At 37.6% G+C, this 27,556-nt stretch overlaps 1 pseudogene; it reads right to left on the minus strand.

The window, feature by feature from the left end:
* Window positions 1–17,949: 17,949 nt before the first annotated feature.
* On the minus strand, window positions 17,950–18,105 carry LOC123796740 (putative ribosomal protein eL39-like 5 pseudogene; annotated as a pseudogene).
* Between the last annotated feature and the right edge of the window lie 9,451 nt (window positions 18,106–27,556).

Genomic DNA, 27,556 nt, shown 5'->3' on the forward strand with positions numbered 1-27,556 from the left:
TTGGAAAATTTTCAGCCGTTATTTCTTCAAATACTTTTTCTGCTGCCATTCCCCTCCCCGGTCCTTCAAGGGACTTCGATTACATGTAGATTAGGCTGCTTCTCTGTTCAGTGTCTGCATCTTTTTATCTCGTGTCATTTTGAGTAGTTTCTCTTGCTATGAGTTCAAGTCCCTTAATCTTTTCTTCAGCGATATCTAATCTTATATCAATCCTATCCAGTGTATTTTCATCTTACACATTGTAATTTTTATCTGGGGAAGTTTGATTTGAGTACATTTTTAATCATCCATGTCTCCATTTAACTTTTGGAACATATGGAATCCAGATATAATAAATGTCTTATTGTCCTTATCTGTGAATTCTAATATCTGTATCTATCCTAGGTTGATCTTGAGTGATAAACTTTTCCCTCATAATGGTTCCTAGTATCCTACCTCTTTTCACGTCTGGTAATTTTATATTGGATGCCAGATGTTGTGAATTTTATCTCATTGGATAATATTTGTATATTCCTGTAATTATTATTAAGCTTTGCTCTGGGATGCCGTCAAGTTCCTTGGGAACAACCTAATCCTTTCATGTCTTGCTTTTAGGATTTCCTAGGTGGGACTAACAGTGTTTAGACTATGACCGATTATTCCCCCCGACCAAGGCAAGGTCCTTTTGTGTAACCAATAAACATGCCATGAGTTTTGAGGTGGCTCAGTTCGGCTGACTGGAACAGGCACAATTTCTGGCCTCATGTTACTATCAGGTCATGATTCCTCTTATTTTTTTCTCGTGTTGTGTTTATTCCCCTGAGCCTGGGTTAGTCTCCTCACATGCATGCTCTGATTAATAATCTCCCGAATACTCGAGGGCGGTTGTGTGCTTTCTCGGCACAGCTCTCTCCTTCCTGGTACTTCGTTCTGTGAGCACCAGCTACCTTGATTCTGCCAGACTCTCAGTTCCATCTACCCAACTTTGCCATTAGTGTCTGGCTGGGAATTTTTACAAAGCAGGCAGGCGAGATAACTGTAGGGCTCACCTTGTTTATTTCTCATCTCTCAGGGATCCTTGTCTTTCATTACCGGAGGTGCAATGTCTTGAAAAACAGTGTTTCAAAACTGTTTCTGGCTTTTTGGTTGTTTCAGGAGAGGGGGTAAATCCGGTCCCTGATACTCATTTTTATTTGTAAGCAGAAATCTCGAGTCACAATAATTACATTTCTTTGTGTAGTTAATGCTAGTTTTTGTCTACAAATAATGTAAGTGATAGAGGTTATAATATATCAGGCACCCCACACGCATGATCTCACTGAATCCTCATACCAAGTCCACATAGCACGCGTCATTGTTATTCCCAGTGTTCAGATGAGGTTAATGCAGTTCACTGAGGTCGTCACGTAGCTTGGTCAGAGGCACACACCCAGTAAGCAGAAGAAGTTGACCTGAGACTTAACTCAGACCCGTCTGAAACCAAGGGCTCTGGTTATTAGTGCAAAAACAATCACGATCATTTTTAAGGCATTTAGAAGTACTGTTAATTTTTCTCTAGTGCAGACTTTAAAAGTGCTTATTAAGCCAAGAATAATTATCATACCAGAGATATTGTAGGCACTGGGTTCAGATAAACAAATCTAAATGTCATCTTGACAAGCCCAAATACCAACAGTTGTGTGTGCAGCTTCCAACAACACAACCTTTGAAAACTTGTTCTTCTTTAATTGCAAAAGATACAAGATCTGTGGGAGTAACAGAATGCTTAATGCTGAGTGGTGCCAAATGCAGGTAAAACAGCTTGGGCAAAACAAGTGCCATTTGAAAGCTGCACCTAGGGCTTAGCGGGAATGTCATTTTTTTCTCAAGTTACCCAGAGTCACTATACAACTTTATTCCCCCAAGTAATGTGCTTTGGATGGAGCTTACCAGCTGTCACTAAACAGACTGATTCCAAAATTCCAGCAGTGTGAATGGCATGGCAGATAGGGCCAGGGATCTGGAGAGGTAGGTTGCCCAAGGGCTCCACAGAGACTGGAGAGTTAGCGTGTGTAAAGCAAGATCTAGCAGACAGGTCTGAGGGGTTTGGGTCCACCGCCCTGAAGTAGCTATCCTTGGTGTCTGAACGGTGCGCTAACCATAGCAATGAAAACAAACCTCTCGGGTGCACCTAGTTTCATCATTTTGTGGCTGAAAGTAAGAAGAATGGGGAGAAAGGATGAAATCGTTCACCTTCTGGGTTCTCCTCGACACCGCTGCCAGCACGATCTTTCTAAAACATGAGTCTGACCATGTAGTTTCCCTGACTAAAACCCATCACTGTTCCTGTAACATGTCACACAAGGGCTTCTACTGACTGGCATCTGTTCCCGTTTCCCCTCTTATCGGAAACCCATGTCTCAGACACGTGAAACTTCCGCTGTTCTCCAAATGCGCCATACAATTCGACGCAAACATGCTCCACTTCTCTGCTCTATTCTGCTTGGAATGGTCCGTCCCCACCGACCTACTTAGAAAATTCTTCTTTATCCTTCAAATGATAGTTTAAAAGTCTCCTAATGGGTACAAATGTCTTTGACTTGCCCAGGTAGATCCCAGAACTTTCTCCTTATTCCAACACTGCACTTAGCCCTTGCCTCATGCCCATCTCATCTACTGTACTGTTGGCTCCTGGTGGCAAAGCGTACATCCCCACCATATTGGGCAGGGCTAATGAGAAAGAAGTATGTAAGTTGCTAAGAAGGAAAAATGGAATATAGGAAGAATGGACACACTGGAAAAGGGTATTCTTGAAAAAAAAATTTTTTTTAAAGATTTTATTTATTTATTTGACAGAGATAGAGACAGCCAGCGAGAGAGGGAACACAAGCAGGGGGAGTGGGAGAGGAAGAAGCAGGCTCATAGAGGAGGAGCCTGATGTGGGGCTCGATCCCATAACGCTGGGATCACGCCCTGAGCCGAAGGCAGACGCTTAACCGCTGTGCCACCCAGGCGCCCCTGAAAAAAAATTTTTTTGAACCTGATCATTGTTTTTAAAACAGAAGAAAATCAAATTTAATAGCATACCTGGGGGAATCCACACAGACATGGAAATTCCAAAGACAGGCAACATGATGCTTAAATGAGCTAAAGAGACTCTGATCATTTCAATTCATTTTTTCTTTGTTGGTAAACCACAATTTTCCCTGTATTGGCAGTATGGAGAAAATGTAATTAAGTAATAGCATATTACTTTCAAATAAGGCCCAAATATGTTTGTATTCTAATGTAATATAGTCAATAAGAGATTTCCGATTTGATGTATCATTTGGTAAAGTTTTTACGAAGTTGAGATCACTGTTGTCTTGACTTCCAAGACACAATAAACTGTTATCGCAAGTGTCAGTGAGTGCGTATTTACTAACATTCACTACTAAGAAAAACATGGTAGTACAAGTGTTGTGATTCTAGGATGGGTGTAATGTCAAGAAATAACGGATATGTGGTAGGGCCCTTAAAAAGCAACTGGTTACCACTGTACTGTAACCAATACCACTAAAGTGACCACTGTATTTATATGATATATTCCTATGTCATATATATAATATGATGATATAAATTATTTCTCTATGCAAAATAGTTCACTTTGGTTTGCCTTATGAGCGCCTCTAGTGCGTTCAAACTAGGATTCTATTTTATGAAACAACTGATACGCACGCAGTTTTTTAAGTAGCACATTTACCATGTAAATAGACACGTATCTGCACTTTTCAATAACAATTTAGATTTGTCATCGATTTATAAAGCAAATCCTAAGTTTATTTTCCTTCTCTTCTTATCAATAATAAAGGATCCATATTTCAGCTTTTGTGTTTAGGTATAAAACACCTGATATCCTTGACATTTATTTTCTCCTAATATACCTTTCTTCAGATGTTAGCTGGAAGTGCAAACTGTATAAAAATATGTGAAAACATAATTTTAGAGTAAACATAATGGAACTATGGAGATCAGTGGTTCTCAAAGTGGGAGTTTTCATGATCCTTTTCAGGAGCCCATGAGGTCAAAACTATTTTCATAATTATGTAAAGACATTATTTTCCATTTTCACCATGTTGACATTTTTGTAACAGAATTTTTAAAAAGATTTTATTTATTTATTTGAGAGAGAGAGAGAGCATGAGCACAAGCAGAGGGGAGGGATAGAGGGAGAAGCAGACTCCCCACTGAGCAGGGAGCCTGACTCGGGACTTGATCCCAGGATCCTGGGATCATGCCTTGAGCTGAAGGCAGATGCTTAACTGACTGAGCCACCCAGGCTCCTGACTTTTTTTTTTTTAAAGATTTTATTTATTTATTTGACAGAGAGAGACAGCGAGAGAGGGAACACAAGCAAGGGGAGTGTGAGAGGGAGAAGCAGGCTTCCCACCGAACAGGGAGCCCGATGCGGGGCTTGATCCCAGGACCCTGGGATCATGACCTGAGCCAAAGGCAGACGCTTTACGGCTGAGCCACCCAGGCACCCCAAGGCTCCTGACATTTTTTATAATGATTCAAAAGCAAAGGTGGGGAAAACGTTTGGATCCTTAACATGAACTAAGGCAGTGACATCAAACTATATTCACCTTTGCATTCTTCACTGCCACATTCATGGAAGAAAAAGAAAACTGCCAGTTTCACTTAACACTGAACTGATGAAGCACTAAAGATGAATACTTTTATTAAACCTTAACCCTTGAGTGCAAACTTTTTAACATTCTGTATCACAAAATGGGAATTATGCATAGAGCACTTCTGCGGGATAATGAAGTATGATTGTTGGCTTAGGAAAAACACTTGTCTGACTATCTGCATTTTTGTATGGAACACCATTTTTACCGGACAACTGGTGACAAAACTATTGTTATTCAGACATTTTTTCAGAAGTGAAAAAATAAGCCTATCGCTTCAAGCAAACAATTCATGCTACTTGTCACTAATGATAAAGTGTGAGCTTTTGGGCAATAAGTAGAATTTTGGATGATTTGTAACTGCCCCTATAAGCGTGACAGCTTCCTAATTCTTAAAGACACTTCTAATGAGATTGGTGGTGATATTAACAAATGTGGTTTTTTGATATTGTATAATGAAATTTATTAACATAGAAGTCTGTGTAACGTGGTAAACCAGATTTCCCAAATGATCAACTGATGATCTTATAAAATCATGTATGATTAAAAGATCCATTTAAATTGCGAGGTAAAGCAATAGATTTTAATATAACAGAATATAAAAAGCTTATTGATAGGGTTTCAGACTTCACATTCACTAAACTATAGGAAACTACTCCTTGTTCAGTTTGTATATTTCAATATCGAAGAAGAATGTCCACAATTATATTAAAAAGCTATTAAAACACTTCACTTTTCCAACTCCATGTCTGTATGATGCCAGATTATCTTCATATGCTTCAATCAAAACAGCATATTGCAAATCATTGAATGTGCTTGCTTCACTGAGAATTTTACTTTTCTCAATAAATACTTTTTGTTTTGCAAAACAGAGTTATTTTTCATAAAATATGTTTTTATATTAACATGTAGTGGACTTACTATTTTTAAATGAACTATTAAATAGATATAAAGAGAAGAGTATATGACACAAAGTTGAACTAGGGATTTCTGGTGTAATTACATTTGCCGAGCACTGTTCTAGGTACTGGGGAGCCAGCAGTAAACAAAATAGACAAAAATCATCTCTGCCCTTGTGGAGCTTATATTCTAGTGCAGAAGCTATTTAAATATGCCGTATGCAACTGTTATCAGTTACTGTATTTTAAATGTCTTTTCCAAGTCACTGGCTTGTATTCAACTTCTGATACAGAGAAATTGTAAATGTTAATGTAGTTGTAATTATCAATATTATCATTTATGATTTCTACTCTCTAGGTTTTATTTAAGGTTCTTTCCTTAATTCTTACCCCCAAATTTCAAGGTTTTTGAATATATTCTTTGGATTGTATTTATCTTTTAGAACTTTGACATGTAATTTGGTCCATTGGGGATTTATTTTTGTGATATGATGTAGATTAAGCCTTTAATTATATTTTTCATGTGCAGAAACAATTGTTTCAATACCATGTTTGAGTAATCAATCCCATCACCACTGATTTGTAATGTCACTTTTGTAACATATCAAGTTTCTACATATAGATAAATGTGCATTTTTCCTGGGTCCTTCATTCTGTTGCCATACCAGGTAGCATTCAAAATTGTTCAACCCAAATAAATAACAAACGATCATTCTTCTAATCTTAAAAAATATTTAGAGGTGCATAAAGGTGTATAGGTACTTGGATGTTTATAATTATTTTTAATAATAGAAAAATAAAACTTTTACATAATGAATACACCCAACAATGAAAGATTGATTAAAACAGACACTACATTCAGACCATGAAATAATGTGCCCTCTTTGACCTGGCAGACATAAACTTGCCGACATGGAGATATGTTCACAACTTATTGGGGAATAATTACTCACTTACAACAGTAAGATCCTATTCTATTTATTTATTTATTTGAGCAGGGAAAGCACAAAAGAAGAGTGAGAAGGAGAAGCAGGCCCCCCACTGAGCAGAGAGCCAGACACAGGACTCAATCCCAGGACCCTGGGATCATGACCTGAGCTGAAGGCAGATGCTTAACTGACTGAACCACCCAGGCACTCTGATCACACTCTATTTAAAAATATCATGTTATAACATACACAGAGAAAAACAGCTAAAATGATAGACACTAAATTGATAAAAGGTGGTTATTTCAATGAAGCTGGATATTTATTTTCTTTCCCTGCCATTTGTATTTTTTTCATTACTCAAAATATTTTCTTAGGCAATTTTTGCAATAATGCCATTCATCTCAGCTTGTAGTAAAAAGAACATTTGCTTTGAGGCCCTACGGAACCCTGGTGCAAATTTTGTTCCCCGTATTTTCTGGTCATGTGCTCACATACTATCTCTGAGCCTCAGGTTTTGCATCTATAAAATTGTGATGAGTCCTGAAACTGCTACGTGGAACACATTAAACAGTGTATGTAAAGCGGATAGCACAGTGCTCGGCACATTAGAAAGTAGTGAAACATGGTAGTTACTGTTCTTAATGATATACCGTGCTCAAATAGTGCTGCACGATGCCCTGGGAGGAGAACACAATGCCACGAAAGACAATGCATCTCACAAAAAGGACCCGGCAATGCAGCATAGGAGAAGTCTCATGTCGGGATTGGGTATGATAGAGAGACTGTCTTAAATCATGTTTCCAACAAATCATTCCTACAGACGGTGAAGGAGAATGACAGTTCTGTCGGAGATTTTCTTCTGGGGGGTCTGTCCCCAGAACATGTGTTGTGCAAATGTACACGCCTGTGTGTGTGCACATGTGTGTGCTTGTATTCAATTTGGCTTGTTGTATTGCTCCGTAATAAAATAACCGTGCTCAATACATTTTGATTTGGAGAGAATGGTGACAATTTATGATAATGAATCACTGTGTGAAGTCAAATAACTTTGGGCTAGGTTTCAGGAAATGGGACACTAAAAAGGTCATGTTTTATAGCTAAAATTTACTCTGCTATAATTTTGAATAATAAATTATCGTGGAACTTACCAAAAGTTCAAAGCCAGATTTTTCTATGGTTACCATAGTGAATAGCAAAGAACTTGAAGATTAATTGTAATCCATTTTAAAATAAAGCCATGCTATAAATTGTATAATTATTACCATACACGACATTTTGAATTTTTATCAATATCCAAGGAATGTAGTGCATTAATGCGTATACATATGTGCATAAATAAAAGATGACAACCAAATTCCCCTTGTGTGAATATTAATATAAACAGCCTTGCAAAGTAATAAAAAAAAAAGCAACCAGAAACAGAATTTACCTGGCTGTGAATTATATTCAGGAAGCAATGAGAAGAATCTATGCCTTTCAAGGCACTGAAAGCATTTATTTAACAAGAAGTTGTGTTTCAACTCTAAAGAAATGGAACTAGCATTGCTATTGTCAATGGAAGATAGTAGAATCTTGACCTTGCCACCCATACCCTCATTCTTTGGTTTACAATTACTCTACATCCTTAACTTCTTGTTGAGACATCCTTTCTTGTCTTTACTAATACTGGATATTTACCACTTTTCTTAAAGCCTTTACAAAATAGATGTGCATGTTTTCAATTCTCCAAGTACTTGAAGGTCAACAAGTGGTATCTTCATCCTACTTCTAGATCATTACTCTATCATGTTCATGTAAATTTCTTTGCTTTTTGGAGGCCTATGGCTTTTAATTATACCACCTTCTAAATTCCCTCATTATTCTGCCTACTAACTTATTGGTTAATCCCCTAATTCAGGGATCAGCAAACTCTAGCTCATGAGCCAAATTTATTCTGCTTTAGTTTGGAAATAAAGTTTTCTTGGAACACAGTCATGCTTAACTTAATGTAGTGTGTACAGCTGCCTTTGCACTACAACAGAGTTTAGGAATTGCAAAAGAGACCATATGACCTGCAGAGGCGAAAATATTTATCTGTCTCCTTATTAAAGAAGTTTGCTGACATGGAAGTACTTGGCACATTCTTACAATTGTCCCCTTCCTGAGGCCTGTCATGTTCTTTCATAGCTTTAGAATGACTCAAATGGCACTTCTCAGTGCTTTGACTTCGTCCTTGTCAAAGTCCATCATTTCTACCTTCCTCCAGTGACCTTCTCCCATGATCATCCTCCACATCTTCTCAACACCTGAGACTCTTCATTTCTCTGATCTTAAACTACCACATCATACTCTCCGTCCACAACTACACTTGTTCTTTGTTATGGAAAACATGATAAAAAATGGATGCGAGGGATATCCATGTAAAAGCTGTATTTGTCTACATGTGATAAAGAAGTACGTGCCAATAGGGAATAAGGTGGAGAATGCAGAGAACTCTGGGGAGGAGAATGCTAAGAACTTTCGGGAATGTTCAGGTTTTGAGAACTAGAAAAGTCATGAATGGATCCCGAGAAAAAACGATCAGAGAGGTAGGAGGAGGGCTAGAGTGCAGTATTGTGAAATCCATGGGAAGATAGTTGACAAGGAAAAGATTGTCAATAATGTCAAATGCTACAGAGAGGTCAAAACATATAAGGATTGAAGCAGTGTAGTGCACATAACACTGGAAAAAACGTTGCCCAAATACAAGGATCTCAGCTCACGTCTTCCCAAAAGACCCTCATTGATCAATGACTTTCATTAAATCATGCAAACCAATTTTTCGGGGGCTATATATTCCTAAGAATAATAATGTTACAATTTAAATTTAGCAATGGTTCTGAAATCACCCATTTAAATAAATATATTTTATGATAAAATATTAGTAACACTGAAACAAAGGCACAGATGTGAACGCCAAGCACTAAGGGTTATCTTTATATTTGGCAGCCTTCTTACCAGAACTAAATGCAAAATAGTAATGGTAAAATAGAACAGAACTGGTTGGACTGAAACATCTATGTGACCCCTCCCTTCCATCCCTCCCTTAACTCAAGCTCTTTCCCTAAGGATCTACAACAATAAAATTGTGATATCTTCAAATTACTGGCTCTCAGATAACTGCTCAGCATATTTATAGGGTTCCTTAGTTTTCTTAATGCGCAGAGTCTTTGGAATAAAGAAAGGGAGTAAGAGATATAGACCAGACCCATGGGAGAAGCAGCATTCTTTCCTTTGGTGGGGCATTTATTGAGAGCCTATACTAGTGCCAGTCACTATGCTTTGGGGGGAAGGGAGGCAAGCACGTCAATGCAAAGTGCAAAGTAGAGAAAACAGAATATGCAAGTTTTGGAAAATGCCAGGTGAACCTAAGTTTTGTCTTCATTTATATATCTGCTTTAAGGATAATTTGCTTCCAATGTTTAATATAAACTGAGAATTATTTATGAAAATAATAGTAAAAGAAAGTGTTCATAAGTCCATTGGATTATGAAATATTCAGCCACTTGAGAATAATCAAACCTCACCTCTGAATGTCCTGGTTTTTCAAAAGTAACAGGATAGAGAGAGTTGCAGGGAGTGCCTCAAAGAGGTTAGGCTTATATAAACTGAAAGTGAAATATCAGAAATCCATCTCAGATCTGCTCCTAACTTAATGCTACATTGGAGGGGGGAACAAAGCACTACAACTCTGTTATGAGATGGAGCCTAAGTAAATGGCTGTGCTTTGGTAGAGAGACAGCACCTTTGGAAGGTCTGAAAATAAAGATCTTGCTTTCAGGTAAAGGAAATCTAGAAAGAGGCAGGGCCAAGATGGGTTCAGAGGAAGGTGTTGATGACTTGGAAAATTTTTTTCAACTCTTTATCTACACAAGCAATACAATAAGGCTGGGCTTAAGGAAGGGCTGTCTAGAATAAGTAAATATTTGTGTGAGGATTGTGGGTGCCTGTACAAAGCAGAGACGAGCAGTTGTCATTAGTGTCAAACTCCATACAGGTATATAATCTATCTGAATCTTCTCAAAAGCATGGCAAGGGATCAAATAAACCGCAACATACAGATTGCTCAAGGGCTCAGCCATCGCTTACTGACTGACACTCGGTTTGGCAAAGTGGACCAAAGGGTTGACTATGTCATGTAGCCATCATGGAGGTAAGGCTGATTTAAGTTAATTATACGTTTTTTTTTCCTCTTGTTAATTGACTTTCTTTTTTTTAACGTTTTATTGAAATATGATTTATGTACAGAAAAGTTCACATACAATAAGTGGATACCTCACTTATTTTTGACAAAACAAATCTACGCATATGACCAACAAACAGATCAGAACACTGAATATCACCAGCTCCCGAGAAGCCCTCTCACTGCCTGTCCCAAGTGTGTAATTAAACTGCTTTAACTGTGTTTGACTACCTGTCTTCTATTTCGGAAGTTCACCAGAACTCAGAAGGAAAGACGAACATGATGACACACCAGTATCGCAGGAGCAGAATCACCTGGGCGGAACCTGTGTGCCATTCATTTCCACATGCTAAAACAGAAACCAAATATACTTGAGGGGTTTACAGTAGAGTGGGCTCAGATCCCTGTATTGCAGATGGCAAACAGTAGTCTCGAAAATATTCCTATCTAAGCCTATGTCACGAGCACTCTATGAAGGCACACACACAAGTTGTGTCTTTCCACAATGTCAGCTTTATTAAATCATAAGGCAGTGTTGACGTAATGGTAAAGCAGGTTCAGGATTCCAAACTCCATGACATGTCACTGTGCAGTTAACTTGTCTTCATATATGTCATACAAAGCAAAGCATAACACAAAGTCACACAACAGATACAGCGAGGGCTAAGAAGTTAATGAACCAAATGCTAAGTCAGTCCGTGAGTGTGCACTTGTGATGAGGACTCAGTCTGGTCCAGGTCAGCTCTCAGCGTGTGTTGCTTGTTATGTTCAAGCAGTGAAGGAACTTTGTTCTATTCAGAGATCAATTGAGCAGAGCCTTTGGCTACAGTTGCCTTTCTGGTATGGTCAGATGTGAAAGGGTAGCATCTGGGGAGTCTGACTTGCTACAAAAGTACTCCCTTTTTAAAGAAGTTTAAGCAGTCTTGGGCTTTTGCAAATCTCTTCTGGTTCTGCTTGTTATCAATTCTGGATGTCATCAGCCAGTGTTGGTTTCAGTGATATCCGGTCTTAGCTGTAATGTCCTTGGCTGCTTATGTCACAGCTTGGCATGAGTCACTGCTTGACATGAGTCACTCCGTTTTTTAAAATTTTATTTATTTAAGAGAGAGAGCTAGAGAGCACATAGGGAGAAGTAGACTCCCCACTGAGCAGGGAGCCTAATGCGGGGCTCAATCCCAGGACCTGGAGATCATGACCTGAGTCGAAGGCAGACTCTTAACTGACTGAGCCACCCAGGTGTCCCATGAGTCACTCCATCTTCTCTATACCCTACTCAGAATTTCTACAGAAACCTATGAGGGGGTTAAAGGGCAATTTCCAATCTTGATTGTTAGAAAAAAATGACTCCAAAGAAAAAGAAATGTGTTTAGAGCACCTCAGACTGATGAACCTTGCTAGAAAGACATAAAATGTTGCTTAACCCTAAGTACAGTGCCCTCTCTTTCATAAAGGTTTTCCTCTGTCCCTGTGGGAATGTTGAGCTCTTTTCTGTTTGGACTACACATTGTCCCCTACACTTTTATCTTGACATGCACCCCCTTCTGCCACTTATAGTATTATCATTTCTCCATTTGTCACACCTTCTGCACAAGAGGGTAAGGGCTTTGAAGGCAGACACAGTATCTCAATTACATCTGTTTCTGCTCCCTTTTGTGCCTAGCTCAGTGGCCTGCTCCACTACCCCACACATATGTACAGAAGTGTGTACATATGGGTACATACTACAAGTAGCTGGGACCCCAGTAGTAATTATTAGCTTCATTAAACTCATACCATTTTAGTTTGGCAAATGCATTTCATGACACCTATTCTGTTCGCATTCACATTTATTATTTGTTTCCCCTTCCCCAACCAATTTCTTAGTATTTAAAAGCTTTTGTATACATTTCAGTTGGGACACAACTTCCAGAGCCATATAAACCATGAATCTACACAAGCAATACAATAAAGCTGGGCTTAAGGAAGAATTTCCTAAAAAAAAATCATGCTAGCTTTTGACTTGTTGTTTTAGAGTCAGAAATTCCCATTTCAAGTTTCAGAATGAATTAACTATGAAATACGAGACGTTTTAAAACTGCACACCTTTTAAGGTGACACAGCTAAGAGAGATCGAATATGTTTCCCGTACTCAGGATGTCTTGATATTATCTCCTATTCATCTTTTCCAGATTTTTAAGACTCTGCATCAATAGGTAAACCATTGAAGTTTTAAGTAATTCTGACATTTAAGATTTAACTATTAATAAAGAATGTTTGAAAGGTATCAACAAATTTAAAATTATGAATAATTCAATAGCTATTAAAATTAAAGTAAAGGGGTTATAGCTATTTTGGTTTTCTTCCCATTTCCATTACTTCTAAATTTGGAATCTCTTTTCTCTCTCTCTGTCTCTCTGATTCATCAACATAAAAACCAGTTTACTTCTGTTTCAAATAGGACTGTTGGTTATGCTTTTTTATATATGTTTTATATATTTCCACTGCATTTGTAGGGGCCAACGGCAGGTTGCGCCAACATGGTCCACTTTAACATGAAGATTATTTTGAGTTAAAAGCAACCAAACCCAGCAGATGCAGGACAAACTTCACCTCCTGCTCAACTGTCTGCCAATATCAGGAAAAGAGCTATTAACAGAGATTACTCTTTACCTGAGAAACTTATCTGCATAATAGAGCAACCTTTGTTTTCCAAACATTTCCTCTCTTCTTCCTGCTAATGGTCTTCCTCCCTTTGTATCCTCAGAACTCCATCCCTCTCCTTAGGTAGCTTAGGATGTCTCATAAGCCTCATGTTGCCTGACTGTCTTTGGAATTTCATGTCTAAAACTAAATTTGATTTTCTCCTATTAATCTATCTCTTATCAATTTGATTCTGAGTCCAGCGAAGAGGATCTTGAGGGGTAGGGGGAATTTCTTCCTTCTCAACACTGTTTATCAAACTTCAACCCTTGGAGTTTGCAATTTTTAAAATAATGAAAAGAAGGAACAGAAATTGCCAATCAGAAATATATTTTAATTGGCTTTCATTTCTTTTTTTTTTTTTAAAGATTTTATTTATTTGACAGAGAGAGAGACAGCCAGCGAGAGAGGGAACACAAGCAGGGGAAGTGGGAGAGGAAGAAGCAGGCTCATAGCGGAAGAGCCCGATGTGGGACTCGATCCCATAACGCCGGGATCACGCCCTGAGCCGAAGGCAGACGCTCAACCGCTGTGCCACCCAGGCGCCCCCTAATTGGCTTTCATTTCTAAGAGCCAGATGAGGCATATTTTGTCAATAGCATGTCAAAGTCATAGTCATATCTTTCATAAATCCATTCCTTAAGTTGGTCAATTAATGAAGGAGTAACTCAACAATCACTTACCGAGTTCATACTGCATGCCAAACATTGTCATTGGCAACTATGATCAAATACAACCACAGCCCTAGAGAATTTTACAGTGTTGTAGGGAACACTGAAAAGGAAACAGATAATTTAAAAGTGGTAGTAAGAGGTACAGAGCACGAACAGGTACAATGAAAGCATGGCTTAGAAAGGCGACAGTAAGCAAGGTCTTGGGAGATTAGGAGAGTTTCCCAGAGAAAGTAACTACAACTTGTTCAAACTCCAGGAGCACGTCTCCCCCTCCCCCCCAACATAAACAAAAGTACCCCAGAAGCTAGAAAAGGAAGTGAGTATATTTTGAATCTGTCATGGGCTTAGTCTTACATCTCACAGAACAAAGACCTTCAAATCGAGGAGATAAAGTTCTTTAAGAGCTGTGAAAGGTGGTTAATCTGCTAATTACCATTTCAAAGGACAGTGACAGAGGGGATAGCACCCTTAAGATCTGTGAACCGCAGAGCTTCCAATACTGCTTAGCTGGGTCTTCATATATTCTTTTTGTGGCTGCTCAGAGGTCCAACTTCCCTCCTCTATCTTACTTTCTATCCATTCTTTAATTTTTGTCCTATCTGCTTTTCTTTTTATACAGGCTCTAAGAGATAATTTACATTTATTTTTAGTTATCGGTTGAATTTTCTGACTCTAATCGTTAGCTATGCCTAAAAATCAATTGAGTTGATGAGAAACTTCTTTGAGAGGAAACTTACCACAAGAGAAGAGAGACTCTGGAGTAGGGATTGAAATTGAATGTTGTTAAGAAAAATAATATTCATGACACTTGTTACGTAAAGTAAACTTTATTCAAGTGTAGGGACTACTCCAATGGGGTTTTGTAGTAAGGGAGAGAAATTGGACTCAACTCCAAACACAACAAAGAAAAGTGGGAATTATAGACAAGGAGCAGGTGGGGGGTGGGGAGAGATATCATCAGATGGAAAATTATTAAGAGGAAACAGGACTAAGGGCAGGGGGAGGTTCTGGCTAAACTGACCTAACAGGATTCTTGCTAAAGGTGGGCCAGGGTGATCAGATATCACCTGGGGGATAGTGGCTAAACTGATTCAGGCAGGATTCTTGCTAAAGGTGGGCTCTCAAAGACATGCCCAAGGATGGGGCCTCATTGAAAAATAGCTCAGAAGAACCTGACTGAAGTTTGGTCAAGAACAGAATCTTTGTTAGTCTATCCTCCGGTTCAAGGAAAGATGAGATACTCTTTTCTTTGAACACTATAAGTCCATTTCTCGTCGAGTGGCTTCTTGTTCATTAAGTACTAGCTGAACCATCTGTTGGAATTTGTAGTAGAGGATATTTGCTGGATGGTGCTAGCAGTCAGGCATTTAAAGAGTGGAATCTTTATGAAAATAAAGAAAAACAAAGATTAATAGTTGAAAACCCAGTTCCTGAGTCCAGAGGGCAGCCACTAAAGATTTCTAAATGCTGGGTTCAAAGACAGCAGTGGTAATCTGATGAATTTCCTGGTTTGCAATTTGAATTGTCTTGGTGATGATGGCATCTGGTGTCCTAGTGAACTTTCCGAGTGGACCACACAGCAGCAGACTTGAAAGTTGTTCATACATGATCTGTTGTGGTTATTTCCTTGAAGTTTATATTAAGTTCAGTTCTAGCTTGCAGTGCTTTGGGAAAAGGGCAATATTAATTCTCAGTGATGACCAGACAAGACTGGGAGAAAAATTGGAGATGTCCATTTGGACATCTATAGCCAGATACTGGAGGAAACTAGAATTGAGACTCCACAGGATGTGCTATCGTTTTTTACTCTAACATAAAATTTCTAAAATTACCCCTATGTTGATTCTTGTTTACAAAACAAGTCTGGTCTTATTATATTTGGCCCTATTATTTACATAAGTGAAGCAGGAATGATAATTGACCATGTAGGCCTTTTTGAGTTTGATTTGCTGGAATCTGACATAAAGAATCTCAGATTAGACTTTTAAAAGCCTCCCGAGGCTAAGGGGGCACCTCCGTGGCTCAGTCAGTTAAGCATCTGACTCTTGATTTTGGCTTAGGTCATGATCTCTGGGTTGGGAGATCTGAGCCCGGAGTTGGGCTCTGTGCTCAGTGGGGAGTCTGCTTGAGATTCTCTCTCTCTCTCCCTCCCCCTGTCCTCTGCCCCTACCCTGACTCGTTCATTTAAAATAAAGAAATAAATCTTAAAAAAAAAAAAAAAGCCTCCTGAGGCTAGGAAACCAAGCCAAGAACTTGTCATCAGACCTCACTAGTGGCACCTATAGATTTGGTTGAATTTCTTTCTTCTTCAGATACCTAAGATATCCTAGGTGTCCTAGGTCTGCCAGGAAGTGACCTTCCTTACTCACCTATACAGCTGGGAACTTTGTAATCCAGATACCAGGCTGGTTTTCCCAGAAGGGCTTTAGGCATTGGCTCCATAAAGTCAACTTTAGTTCCTTTTTTCTTTTTTTTATTAAGATTTTATTTATTTATTTGACAGAGAGACAGCCAGTGAGAGAGGGAACAGAAGCAGGGGGAGTGGGAGAGGAAGAAGCAGGCTCCCAGTGGAGGAGTCTGATGTGGGGCTTGATCCCAGAACGTCGGGATCATGCCCTGAGCCGAAGGCCAACGCTTAACGACTGAGCCACCCAGGCACCCCCAACTTTAGTTCCTTAAACCAGATTCCATGTACATCATTTTCAAATATGACATATAAATATGACATTACATAACCAAGTATATGCAGGTTCCAACCAGTATGAGCTGTTACAAACAGAATAGATTCTTTTTGAAGATTTTATTTATTTATTTATTTATTTATTTATTTATTTATTTATTCATTTGCCAAAGAGAGAGAGAGCACAAGCAGGGGACGTGGCAGGCAGAAGGAGAAGTAGACTACCCACTGAGTGAGGACCCTGACCCCGGACTCGATCCCAGGACCCTGGGATCATGACCTGAGCCCAAGACAGACGCTTAACTGACTGAGCCACCCAGTGCCCTGAGAATAGATTCTTTCTGAACTTATGCAAATAATTTTATATTGCCATGAAAATTAGAATATTCAATAAGACTTTTTGAATTCTGGAGGTATCAAGCAGGAAGAAAAAACATGTTTCATATCTGTTTACAAAATATAATCTGAAAATAGTTGTGAGTTATAGATAGCTAAAGAAAAAAGAAAAAGGGTTCCTTAAATCTGGAAAATAAAACATTAAAGAACTAGCAATGTTCCAAACAAAAACATAATCATCCTTTAACAGGTCATTCAGTCCCATGTAACTAACTCTTGTTCTGATTGATCTTGGGTTAGCAGTTTCGTGAACCCATAAGCTTCTCCACTAGAATTCTGTAAATCCCTAGTCCAGCAGTATAAAGGTATTAAAGCAATGCCATCATGAGGCCCTCTGGCCTGTGGCTGATTGCAAATGTTTTCGGGGAAAAAGCAGAATGAAACAACAACTGTGAATGCCAGAAGACTTAAAATGGTCGTAGTTAAAGATCTGATGAGAGTTCATTTAACAAGGGAGTTGGGTTATTTCTGCGGCATGCAACATTTAAAATGGTAATTAGAATTACGACTAACAATATTGAACCAAGGCATATCATGAGCAGCAAGAATATTGGCAAATATCTATGAGCTTATCCAATTTCTACAATATTTATGTTAATAGCATTACTCATACAAATGGAACCTGGGGAAGATTACACAACCCCTTTTATTTGGGAACAGCCTTTTGTGCAATTCAACATATCAAGTAAAATGAAATTTTTTTCAAACAGAAGTTCTCACATATTTATTACTGAACCAACCGATTAGCGCAGAAGTATAGCAACAGAGAAAAACCATTTTCCCAATAAAATATGTCTAATTGTTCAGGTAGTAACGATATTTACGCAGTGATACAAACATGTGTACCATCTTCTATGTGATTCCTATAGACCCAGCTTGGTTCTTGTTCCATGTCTCCCCTTGGAATTGTATCTGATTTTATTACCAGTGTTCATTTGAATCCACTGGGGGATGGCACGATTCTGCTTTAGTTTCTTCTCTAGGAATTGCTTGATCTTGAAAGTCTTGTGAGAAGACATGGAAAGGAACAATCAACTGCACACCACAATGGTGGAGAAAAGGAGAGAGCTACAATTATTTTTAACATTTTTCTTTACAAGTGGAAAGAACAAATCCTTTGAGATTTTTCAGGACCCTCTGAGAAATCTCAAGGTCAGTTATAGAACAGAAAGATTTCATTAAAAATTTAATTTGGGAGAGATAAAATTGACAAAAATGTCAAAAAACATTAGCTCATTTAAAAGTGAGAAGTCTTGGTTCATTTAAATAATCAAGGACATGGTAAAGGTTTACATAAAGCACAAGAAATTATTCAAATAAGATATAAAAGCTTTGTTTCCTAGGGAGGTTACTTAAAAGGTAAAGAAAAATCTTTTAGAATGTCTTATTAAGAACAGACCAATAATCTAAGAAAATTTTGTAGTTTTAGCAAATAGATTACTAAATTCTAGATTTGTACCAGAGTAATTTTGATATTAAAACTTATTTTTTAAATCCTTACAAATAAATCCGTTCAATCTTACCAGATTGACCACACATAAAATTCCTTTTATACAAAATTTCTATGACTTTCTATATCCATTCAAGATTTGTCCTATATTTTTCATCTTTCTCAATCTGAAACAACCAGACAACTTACTTTAGGCTAAAATTGTTCTCTTTTTTTCCGTTAATAAAAACACATCCTTTATACCCTGGATGCTTTTCCTGGTCAAAAACACATCCTACTTTCCTTGCATACTTTCATACGAAGTTGTTTTTCATCATCCTTATTATTTTCAGCAGTTTCAATTACACATATCCATTATGAATTTAACCATTAGTAGCCTTTTTTCTCTAGAGAAAACTAGAAAGTAAACAATTGTGAACTGTCTCACATGCAAGCAATCTGTAGCAAGCTAGCAAATTTTGTGAATATAATATCTCACAATTTTTACAGGTACAGTTGACCCTTGAATAACACGGGTTTAAACTCTGTAGTCCACTTACATGCATATTTTTTCTGATAAATACATTACAGTACTGTAAATGTATTTTCTCTTCCTTTTGATTTTCTTAACATCTTTTGATTACTTTAGTGTAAGAATACAGTATATAATACACATAACATAACAAATATGTGTTAATCGACTATGTTATCTGTAAGGCTTTCAGTCAACAGTAGGCTATGAGTAAGGCTTTGAGGGGCGTCAAAAGTTATATGCAGATTTTTGACTGTGTGGGGGTTGGCACCTCTTAACCCCTATGTTGTTCAAGGCTCAACTGTATATTCTTCCTCATGGCACAAATTCTCAATGTGGCAAAGAGAACAGATTTATTAATAGACCCAACTATATTTAGCTTCTATATGCCATATAAAAATAAGACGCCAGAAGTATATAAACTTATACTCATGCTTAGCGGTTAATGTTTCAGTACTTTGTCTTACTTAGAAATAATCTAGATATTTAATGAATATCTGTTCCTTGTTTTAGCATAGCTCTAAGGTTTCAAGTTACCAAAAAGATTTTGGGAACAATTTTCAGGCAGACATACTATAACACTAAACAAGGCTAGCTATCATCTCAAGTTACTTCCCTATTGACTACACTTAGAGTACATGCATGTCAGGCAAATAGCACAAAAGCAAAAACCTAAACAAGGTTAAATGCATTTTTTTGTTTGTTTTATTGCTGTTTTTGTTATGCATGAAGTAATGGGTATCGAGCAATTAATTTTTTTTCAAGCAATTGATTTTGACTGCATTTTACATGTACATGTTTTCCTTGGGTTGAAGTTACAATTTCATAATCTTAAACATACAGTAATAGAGCTTATTTGGCTAGTAAGCCCAAATAGGATAAAAATGTATATTCATATGATACTTAATGTTGATGACTCATAAGACATAGCTTTATTTTTATTTTTATTTAAAGATTTTATTTATTTATTTGACAGAGACAGACAGCCAGTGAGAGAACACAAGCAGGGGGAGTGGGAGAGGAGAAAGCAGGCTCATAGCGGAGGAGCCTGATGTGGGGCTCGATCCTAGAACGCTGGGATCACGCCCTGAGCCCAAGGCAGACGCTTAACGACTGAGCCATCCAGGCTCCCCATATAAGACATAGCTTTAAAAAAATTAAACCACCAATATTAAACAAGTCTTAATTGCCAAAGATTTACCCAAGTCACGTGAATTTGAGAAGTATTTGGATTAATTTCTCTATTTCTGGGAGTTTCAGGAATATGTAACTTATATACGTGCTCATTCGTCTCTAAACCAATTTGAATAGAACTCCTTTAAGGGATTTTATTTATCAATTCGCTAATACTGTCCAGAGGTAAGAAAATATCACATATGCATAACACACAGACACATAATCATATGAACAGACACAGAGAGAGTATAACTTTCTACTCTAAAAATTTAGTACACTTTTATTTCATATTTTTAATTTAAGGGAAAATTGAAGGTGCTATAAGGATAAAAGAAGAGCAGAGGTGATGATGGGAAAGGAGAGACTTTAGAGGAGCCAGATTGGAGAGATCTTCATTTTCTCAAAGAGTTCATTGAAGCTCCAAGCATTTTCTTTGGTAAAATCATACCAACAAGAAGGAGACGGATAAAATGTGTGGGCTGTATAGCCAGTAGGGGTTCAAGAAAGGGGTTTCAGTCAACTGAAAAGTTCTCATGGGAGTAGCAGGATCAAATAGAGAGAATAGTGAGGTCTCACAAAGACCAGGAAAACTTTTCCAGTGCGGAAATTGGAAAATGAAACCACATGCAACATAAAGAACCAAGAAAAATCACCAAGTCCAGGAAGTTAAGGGGTAATCCCCACTCGAGACAGAGAGTCAGGAAGAAAAGAATTCCAACCAGCAGATACTTTTCAAAAAAGAAGCCTGAGCCTCCAATCCAGATTCTGCTTGTCTGGAATTGTATTCAATAACCTTAACCATAAAATATTTTTAAAAAGAAATTCATCTTCAAAGTACACATATTTTCTCTTATTAGAAATGTTTTGTGAATGTGGTACAAAATTTGAAGGGAATCCCAAATGTGGAATTCAAAATAGAACTCTAAGTCCTATCTTCGTAATACAAGATCTTTTTATCATATATCTCTCTAGTTCACTTCTCCTTTCAAGAGTCTCTGGGGTCATCCTATCACAGTTGTAATATAATGCAAACTCCTTCCACGTTCTACAAGTGACTGTGCTTGCCTCCTGAATCCTCGCCTCCCACTCTCTCCCTATTGCTCGCTCCTCTAGTCATACAAGAGTTCATACATCTCCTTGAACTTCTCAAGCTTGTTCCTGCCTCAGGGCTTTTATCCTTGTTCTCCAAGCCTAAACTGCTCTTCCCCAGACTTCAGATGGCTTTTTTCCCCATTATTCAAGTCTCTGCTCAATGTTACCCTCAGGCCCCACCCTCATCCTCTATTTACTTACCTTGGTTTTCTTCATAATACTTCCAACTCTGAAATTATCTGGCTCGTGAATTAACTGTATCACTCTCCATCATAATGTATAGTCCAAAAGTGTCGGGAGATTTTCACTACTGTGTCCTGACCACTTAGAACAAAATCTGGTACATAGCAGGTTCTTAGCATATATATTTTGAAAATAAATACATGGTTAATGAATGATTATACACTTAGTGACTACTGAATTAATTTAGAAGAATTAATTCTAGTGAGAGTATTAATTATCCTTTTTGAGTGATAGTGATACTTCATGCATTCAAATACTTAAGCTTTCTCAGGGAAGCATAGATGCTAGCCTGGATATTTTCTGGTAATATTACTTAATAGAGAAAAGGGAACAATAGCATTTAAGTCCATTGTCACCAGAAAATATCAAAATATATGAGGCTTTATTTCTGTAAGAGTAAAGAATTCATATTTACAACTGAGATGGATTATTTGATGTTTCTTAGGTAAAGAAAGGCTCAAGTTTGTCTAAGGTTGAAAAAGATTAGTTTATATCATTCTAGAGAACAACGGTTTGCTCAGATTCACACAGGATTACAATTAAAGGTCACAGGAAAGCTCATTTTGTTTTACTTCTTATTGAAATGAGGGAAATGTCTTAAATGAGGTGCTCTTCTCATATAATTAACAGTCTCTAGAACCTCATTTCTTACAAGCAATCCATTTCATATTTTCTTCTTTATATTTTATATTTTTATTGTATTTACATATACAAGTGTATTTTTTACGTAAATTTATTATGAGGTCATACTCACATGTACCATATTGTCATTTTCTTCTTTATATTGTTTAGCTTCTCTTTTCCCCAAACAGCTCTTGCTTTGCAACTCATGTTAGCAAATGTAGCCGTTAGCAAATATTTATGTATTTATGTTGCACATACACACACACACACACACACACACACCTCTGTGCATATCATATTCAAATAGCAGAAAAACAAAGACGAGGTGAAAAGAAGCTTGAAGAAAAAAACTTTACCTATAAATAAATAGGGATAACATTTATAGTGAATTTTTTGTCAGTGACCATGCAAGCAAAAAACCAGTAGAATGAAATATTTAAAGTGCTGAGAAGAAAAAAACCCACGATTCTAGAATCCAGCAAAATTCTCCTTCAAAAGTAAAGCAGAAATAAAAACTTTCTCAAACAAACAGCATTTCTGGAAGAAATAAGCCAGTATAGCATGGCCCCAGGATACAAGGTTAGTCTACAAAAAAGTCAATTGCTTTCTTACATACCAGCAATAAACATTTGGATTTAAACTAAATTAAAACAAAACAAATCACCTTGGAAACAGCACTAAAAGTGAAATAAATCTACAGGCTTAGTATGCGTGAAACTACAAAACTTCTTTGTAGAAGAATTTTAGAGAAGATTTAAATAAATAAATGGAGACATATTCCATGTGCATGGATTGGATGACCCAATATTGCTAGTATGTCATTTCTTCCAAATCTATCTATAAATTCAATACAATTCTAGCCCAAATCCTGGCAAGCTATTTCCTAGATATCGACAAACTGATTCTGGAGTTTACATGGAAAGGCAAACAATTAGAATAGTCAACATAATATTGAAGGAAAAGAACAAAGTTAGAAGGTCACATTATCCAATTTTAAGACTTACTACAAAGCTGCCATAATAAAGATAACTTGGTATTGATGAAAGAAAAGACACATAGATCTATAGAACAAAATAAAGCCAAGAAATGTACCATAAAAATATAACCAACTGATTTTCAACAAAGATGCAATGGAGAAGTATGGACTTTTCAACAAATGGTAACTGAGCAATTAGACATCCATATCCAAAAAGATGAACTTAGAACCTTACAGCATTTGCAAAAATTAACTCAAAATAAATTGTAGCACCTAATGTAAAATGGAAGACAACAAAATTTCTAGAAGGAAACATAAGAGGAAATCTACATTACTTAGTTTTTGGCATTGAATTTTTAGATGCAACATGAAAAGCACAAGCCATGAGAAAAATATCAATGTTGGACTTTATTAAATATAAGAACTACTTCTTTGTGAAAGATAATGTTAGGAGAAGGAGAAGACAAGTCATTAATTTGGAGAAAATACTGATAAAATACAGTCAGCTGATCAAGGATTTTTATCTAAAATATACATAGAACTCCTAAATTCAACAAAAAGAAACTAGCATAATTAAAAATGTTGGGGTGCCTGGGTCGCCCAATCGGTTAAGCGTCTGACTTTGGTTCAGGTCATGATCCCAGGGTTCTGGGATCAAGCCCAGCATCGGGCTCCCTGCTCATCAGGGAGTCTGCTTCTCCCTCTCCCTCTGCCCCTTACCACCCACCCCCCACTTGTTCTCTCTCTCTCAAATAAATAAATAAAATCTTTAAAAACAGGTGTAGAAGATCTGAATGGAGACCACAACAAAGAAGATAATACAGATAACAAATAAGTGTATGAAAAGGTGGCATCGATACCATTATCATTAGGGATTTTCAAATTAATATAATGATGAGACACCACTATATACCTATTAGAATGGTTAAAATTCAAAACACTGACAAAACCAATTGCTTGCAAGGATTCAGAGTAACTAGAATTTTCTTTCCTTGTTTGTGGGAATGCAAAATGGTGCTGCCATTTTGAAAGACAGTTTGTGTTTCTTACAAAGCTGAACATAGTCTTACCACACAATCAAGCCTTCATGTTCCTAGGTATTTACCCAATTGACTTGAAAATTTATGTCCACAAAAAAACCTGCTCATGAATATTTAAAGCAGCTTTATTCATAGTCACCAAAAACTAGATGCCCTTCAATAGGTGAATGGTTAAACTGTTGTACATTCATGCAATGGAATACTATTCATCAATAAAAAGGAATGAGATATCAATTTAGGCAAAGACATGCATAAATCCTAAATGCCTATTACAAAGTAAAGAAGGCAGTCTGATTGGGTTAAATATGATATGATTCCATTTATATAATATTTTCGAGGAGAAAACTATAGACACAGTAACGTGACAAATGATTGCTAGGTGCTTGGGGAGCAGGTCGAACACGTTAAATAAAGGGCATTTATTGGGGTGGTGAAACTATTCTGTATGAAATTATCATGGTGGATACATGACACCTTACACTGTGGTCAAAAGCCATAGACCTTGACAGCATAAAGAAGGAAAAATTAATGCTTACAAATAAAAAGGTAAATAAATAGGAGGTTGGGGGATGTCAGGACAGAATGAAAATTATGAAAACAACAACTTAACTCAAGGTTATGGGGTTGAAAGGTGTTGACCTAAGTGTATTTGAACATGAGTCGAGTTTGTAAGACCAAAGCCAAAGACCTATACAAAAAGCACTGCATTCTAGTTGTTAATAGTTTCCCACATGTATTTATTTATATGTATTTATTAATAATTTATTTATTACATGTACTTATTAGCAACTCTGAAGCTTTTAGACATGTATACTGTAATTGAAAAATTAATTAAATGTATGGTGAATGGTGAGAACCAGGTTTCTCACTGTTGGAATAAAATGTTACAGTCAAAAAAGGTTGAGAGGCTAGAATGATCCTTAAGGCCATTGATTCAAGTTGCAGAAATCAATATGAATTCATGTTTAGCTTAATAGAGACACATATGGTTACATATATAAATATTTATAGATATATGTATATACACAGGTTGACATACACACATTTATTTTATTGCTCTACCAGCTGAGAGGGCCTAGAAGAAATGGTTCTCTGGCAGTGATGAGCATACCTAATGCCCAGATTTAGGTTTCTTTTTTTTTTTTTTTAAGACTTCTTCTTTTGTGTGAGAGAGAGCATGAACGAGAGAGAGAGAGAAAGACAGAGAGAGAGAGCATGAGCAAGGGAGGGGCAGTGGGAGAGGGAGAAGCAGACTCCCCTACTCATCAGCGAGCTGGACACGGGGCTCCATCCCAGAATGCTCAGATCATGACCTGAGCTGAAGGCAAATACTTAACCAACTGAGCCACCCAGGTACCCCCAAATTTAGGTTTCTAAAATCAAAGTCAAAAAGAGGAACCTGAGCTCTGTGAGGAAATGGGTGACTCAAAGACTGGGTCAAGAAATATACAAGATAGGGGCGCCTGGGTGGCACAGCGGTTAAGCGTCTGCCTTTGGCTCAGGGCGTGATCCCGGCGTTACGGGATCGAGCCCCACATCAGGCTCCTCTGCTATGAGCCTGCTTCTTCCTCTCCCACTCCCCCTGCTTGTGTTCCCTCTCTCGCTGGCTGTCTCTATCTCTGTCAACTAAATAAATAAAATCTTAAAAAAAAATAAAAAAAGAAATATACAAGATAAACTTGGAATATCTTGTAGTGGCAGAAAGTAAGGGAGTTCTCAAATCTTCATTCTATAATAATCTATTATAATCTAGTATCACTTTATTTAATTCAGCTTTGGCTGAAACAATTTGAGCAATTAAATAAAGTAATATTAAATTGTAACCCAACACATAAAATACATATCCATGGGTCCATCCCAAGATAAATAAATAACTGAATAAATACATAATGGGAGAGAGTAAACACATCTGTGCAGAAGAATTCCAAATTATCTATCTATCATCTATCTATCTATCATCTATCATCTATCTATCTATCTATCTATCTATCTATCTATCTATCTATCATCATCTATCATCTCCTCAAGGAGGTAGAGCATAACTCTCTGCTTAGTTCCTTAGTTCCCAAGTTCAAAGTAAAAGCTTTCAACTCTCCCTCAAAAGGTACGATGTTTGCTCTAGGTTTTTCATACATATACTTTATCTAGTTTGCTAACATATTTTTAAGTTTTCAAAGTTTAATTTTAGAACAGTTTTAGATTTACAGGAAAATTGCAACAGTAGTGAAGAAATTTCACATACGTCCCAATCTCAGTTCCTCATATTATTGACATCTTGTATTAGTATAGTACATTCGTTACAACTGTTGAACCAATATTGATACATAATTATTTACAGAAGTCCATACTTTATTCAGATTTCCTTATGTTCCATTATGTTTCCTTATGTTCCATTGCATTTCTTTTTTCTGTTCAGCATCCCCTCCAGGACCCCCTCTTACTTTCACTGACCATAGGCTCCTCTTGGCTGTGCCGGTTTCTGAGAGTTCCTTGTTTTTGATAACCTTGAAAGTTTTTAGGAATATGGGTCAGGTATTTTGTAGAACGTCCCTCAATTAGGATTTGTCTGATAGTTTCCTCAACATTAGACACGGATTATGGTTTTGGGGAGGAAGACAAGAGAGGTGAAGGGCCATTCATGTCACTTCATATCCATGGTGCACACTATCAACATGATATATCAGTAATGGTGTTAGCTTGATGAGGGAGTGTTTGTCAGGTTTTCCCATAGTAAATTAATCCCTTTTTACCTGCATCACACTGTAATCTTTGGAAGAATGGGGGTTCCCCATGATGTGCCAGTCATCAAGATTAGGATTCTGAAGGATGACTGCAGAAACCCCACCCCACATAGAGGAGGCCCCACACAATCCAGCTCTCCACACCTTCAGCCACAGTGACGAATGATAGGTCTTCTTCTAGTTGGGGGATCAAAGAGTGGTGAGGGACTTGCTCAGAGGGGCCTGGCTTGAGGTTGGGAAAGTGAGGGACCCAGGCCCTGCTAGAAGTCACCAAGAAGACTCTGTGCAAGGACTGAGTGGACTTCCCGCCTCAGGTAGAGGAGGACCCACAGACACCTGCTCATGCTGTCAGCCCTGGGAGGCCCTGGGCAGGGCTGGTAGTCAGAAGCTCCTGACTCCTTCACCTCCTCTTTGGAAGTTTCAGGAAAGAGGCAACTTTTGGAGATATCTTCAGGCCAGCAGAGAAAGAAGGTTCAGGCCCTGTCTGGAGTAAACATAAAAGCCTTGAGGATAACTCAGGGTATTTACCAACCTAGAACACAGAGGGGCCCACAGAATCCACACCTGTCTTTACTGTCGGCTCTAGGATGCTTGGGCAGAGGTAACTGGCTGTAGTG

The sequence above is a fragment of the Ursus americanus genome, chromosome X (assembly GCF_024610735.1).
Source record: "Ursus americanus isolate L20-20 chromosome X, mUrsAme1.1.p, whole genome shotgun sequence".
In the NCBI taxonomy this organism is placed as follows: domain Eukaryota; kingdom Metazoa; phylum Chordata; class Mammalia; order Carnivora; family Ursidae; genus Ursus; species Ursus americanus.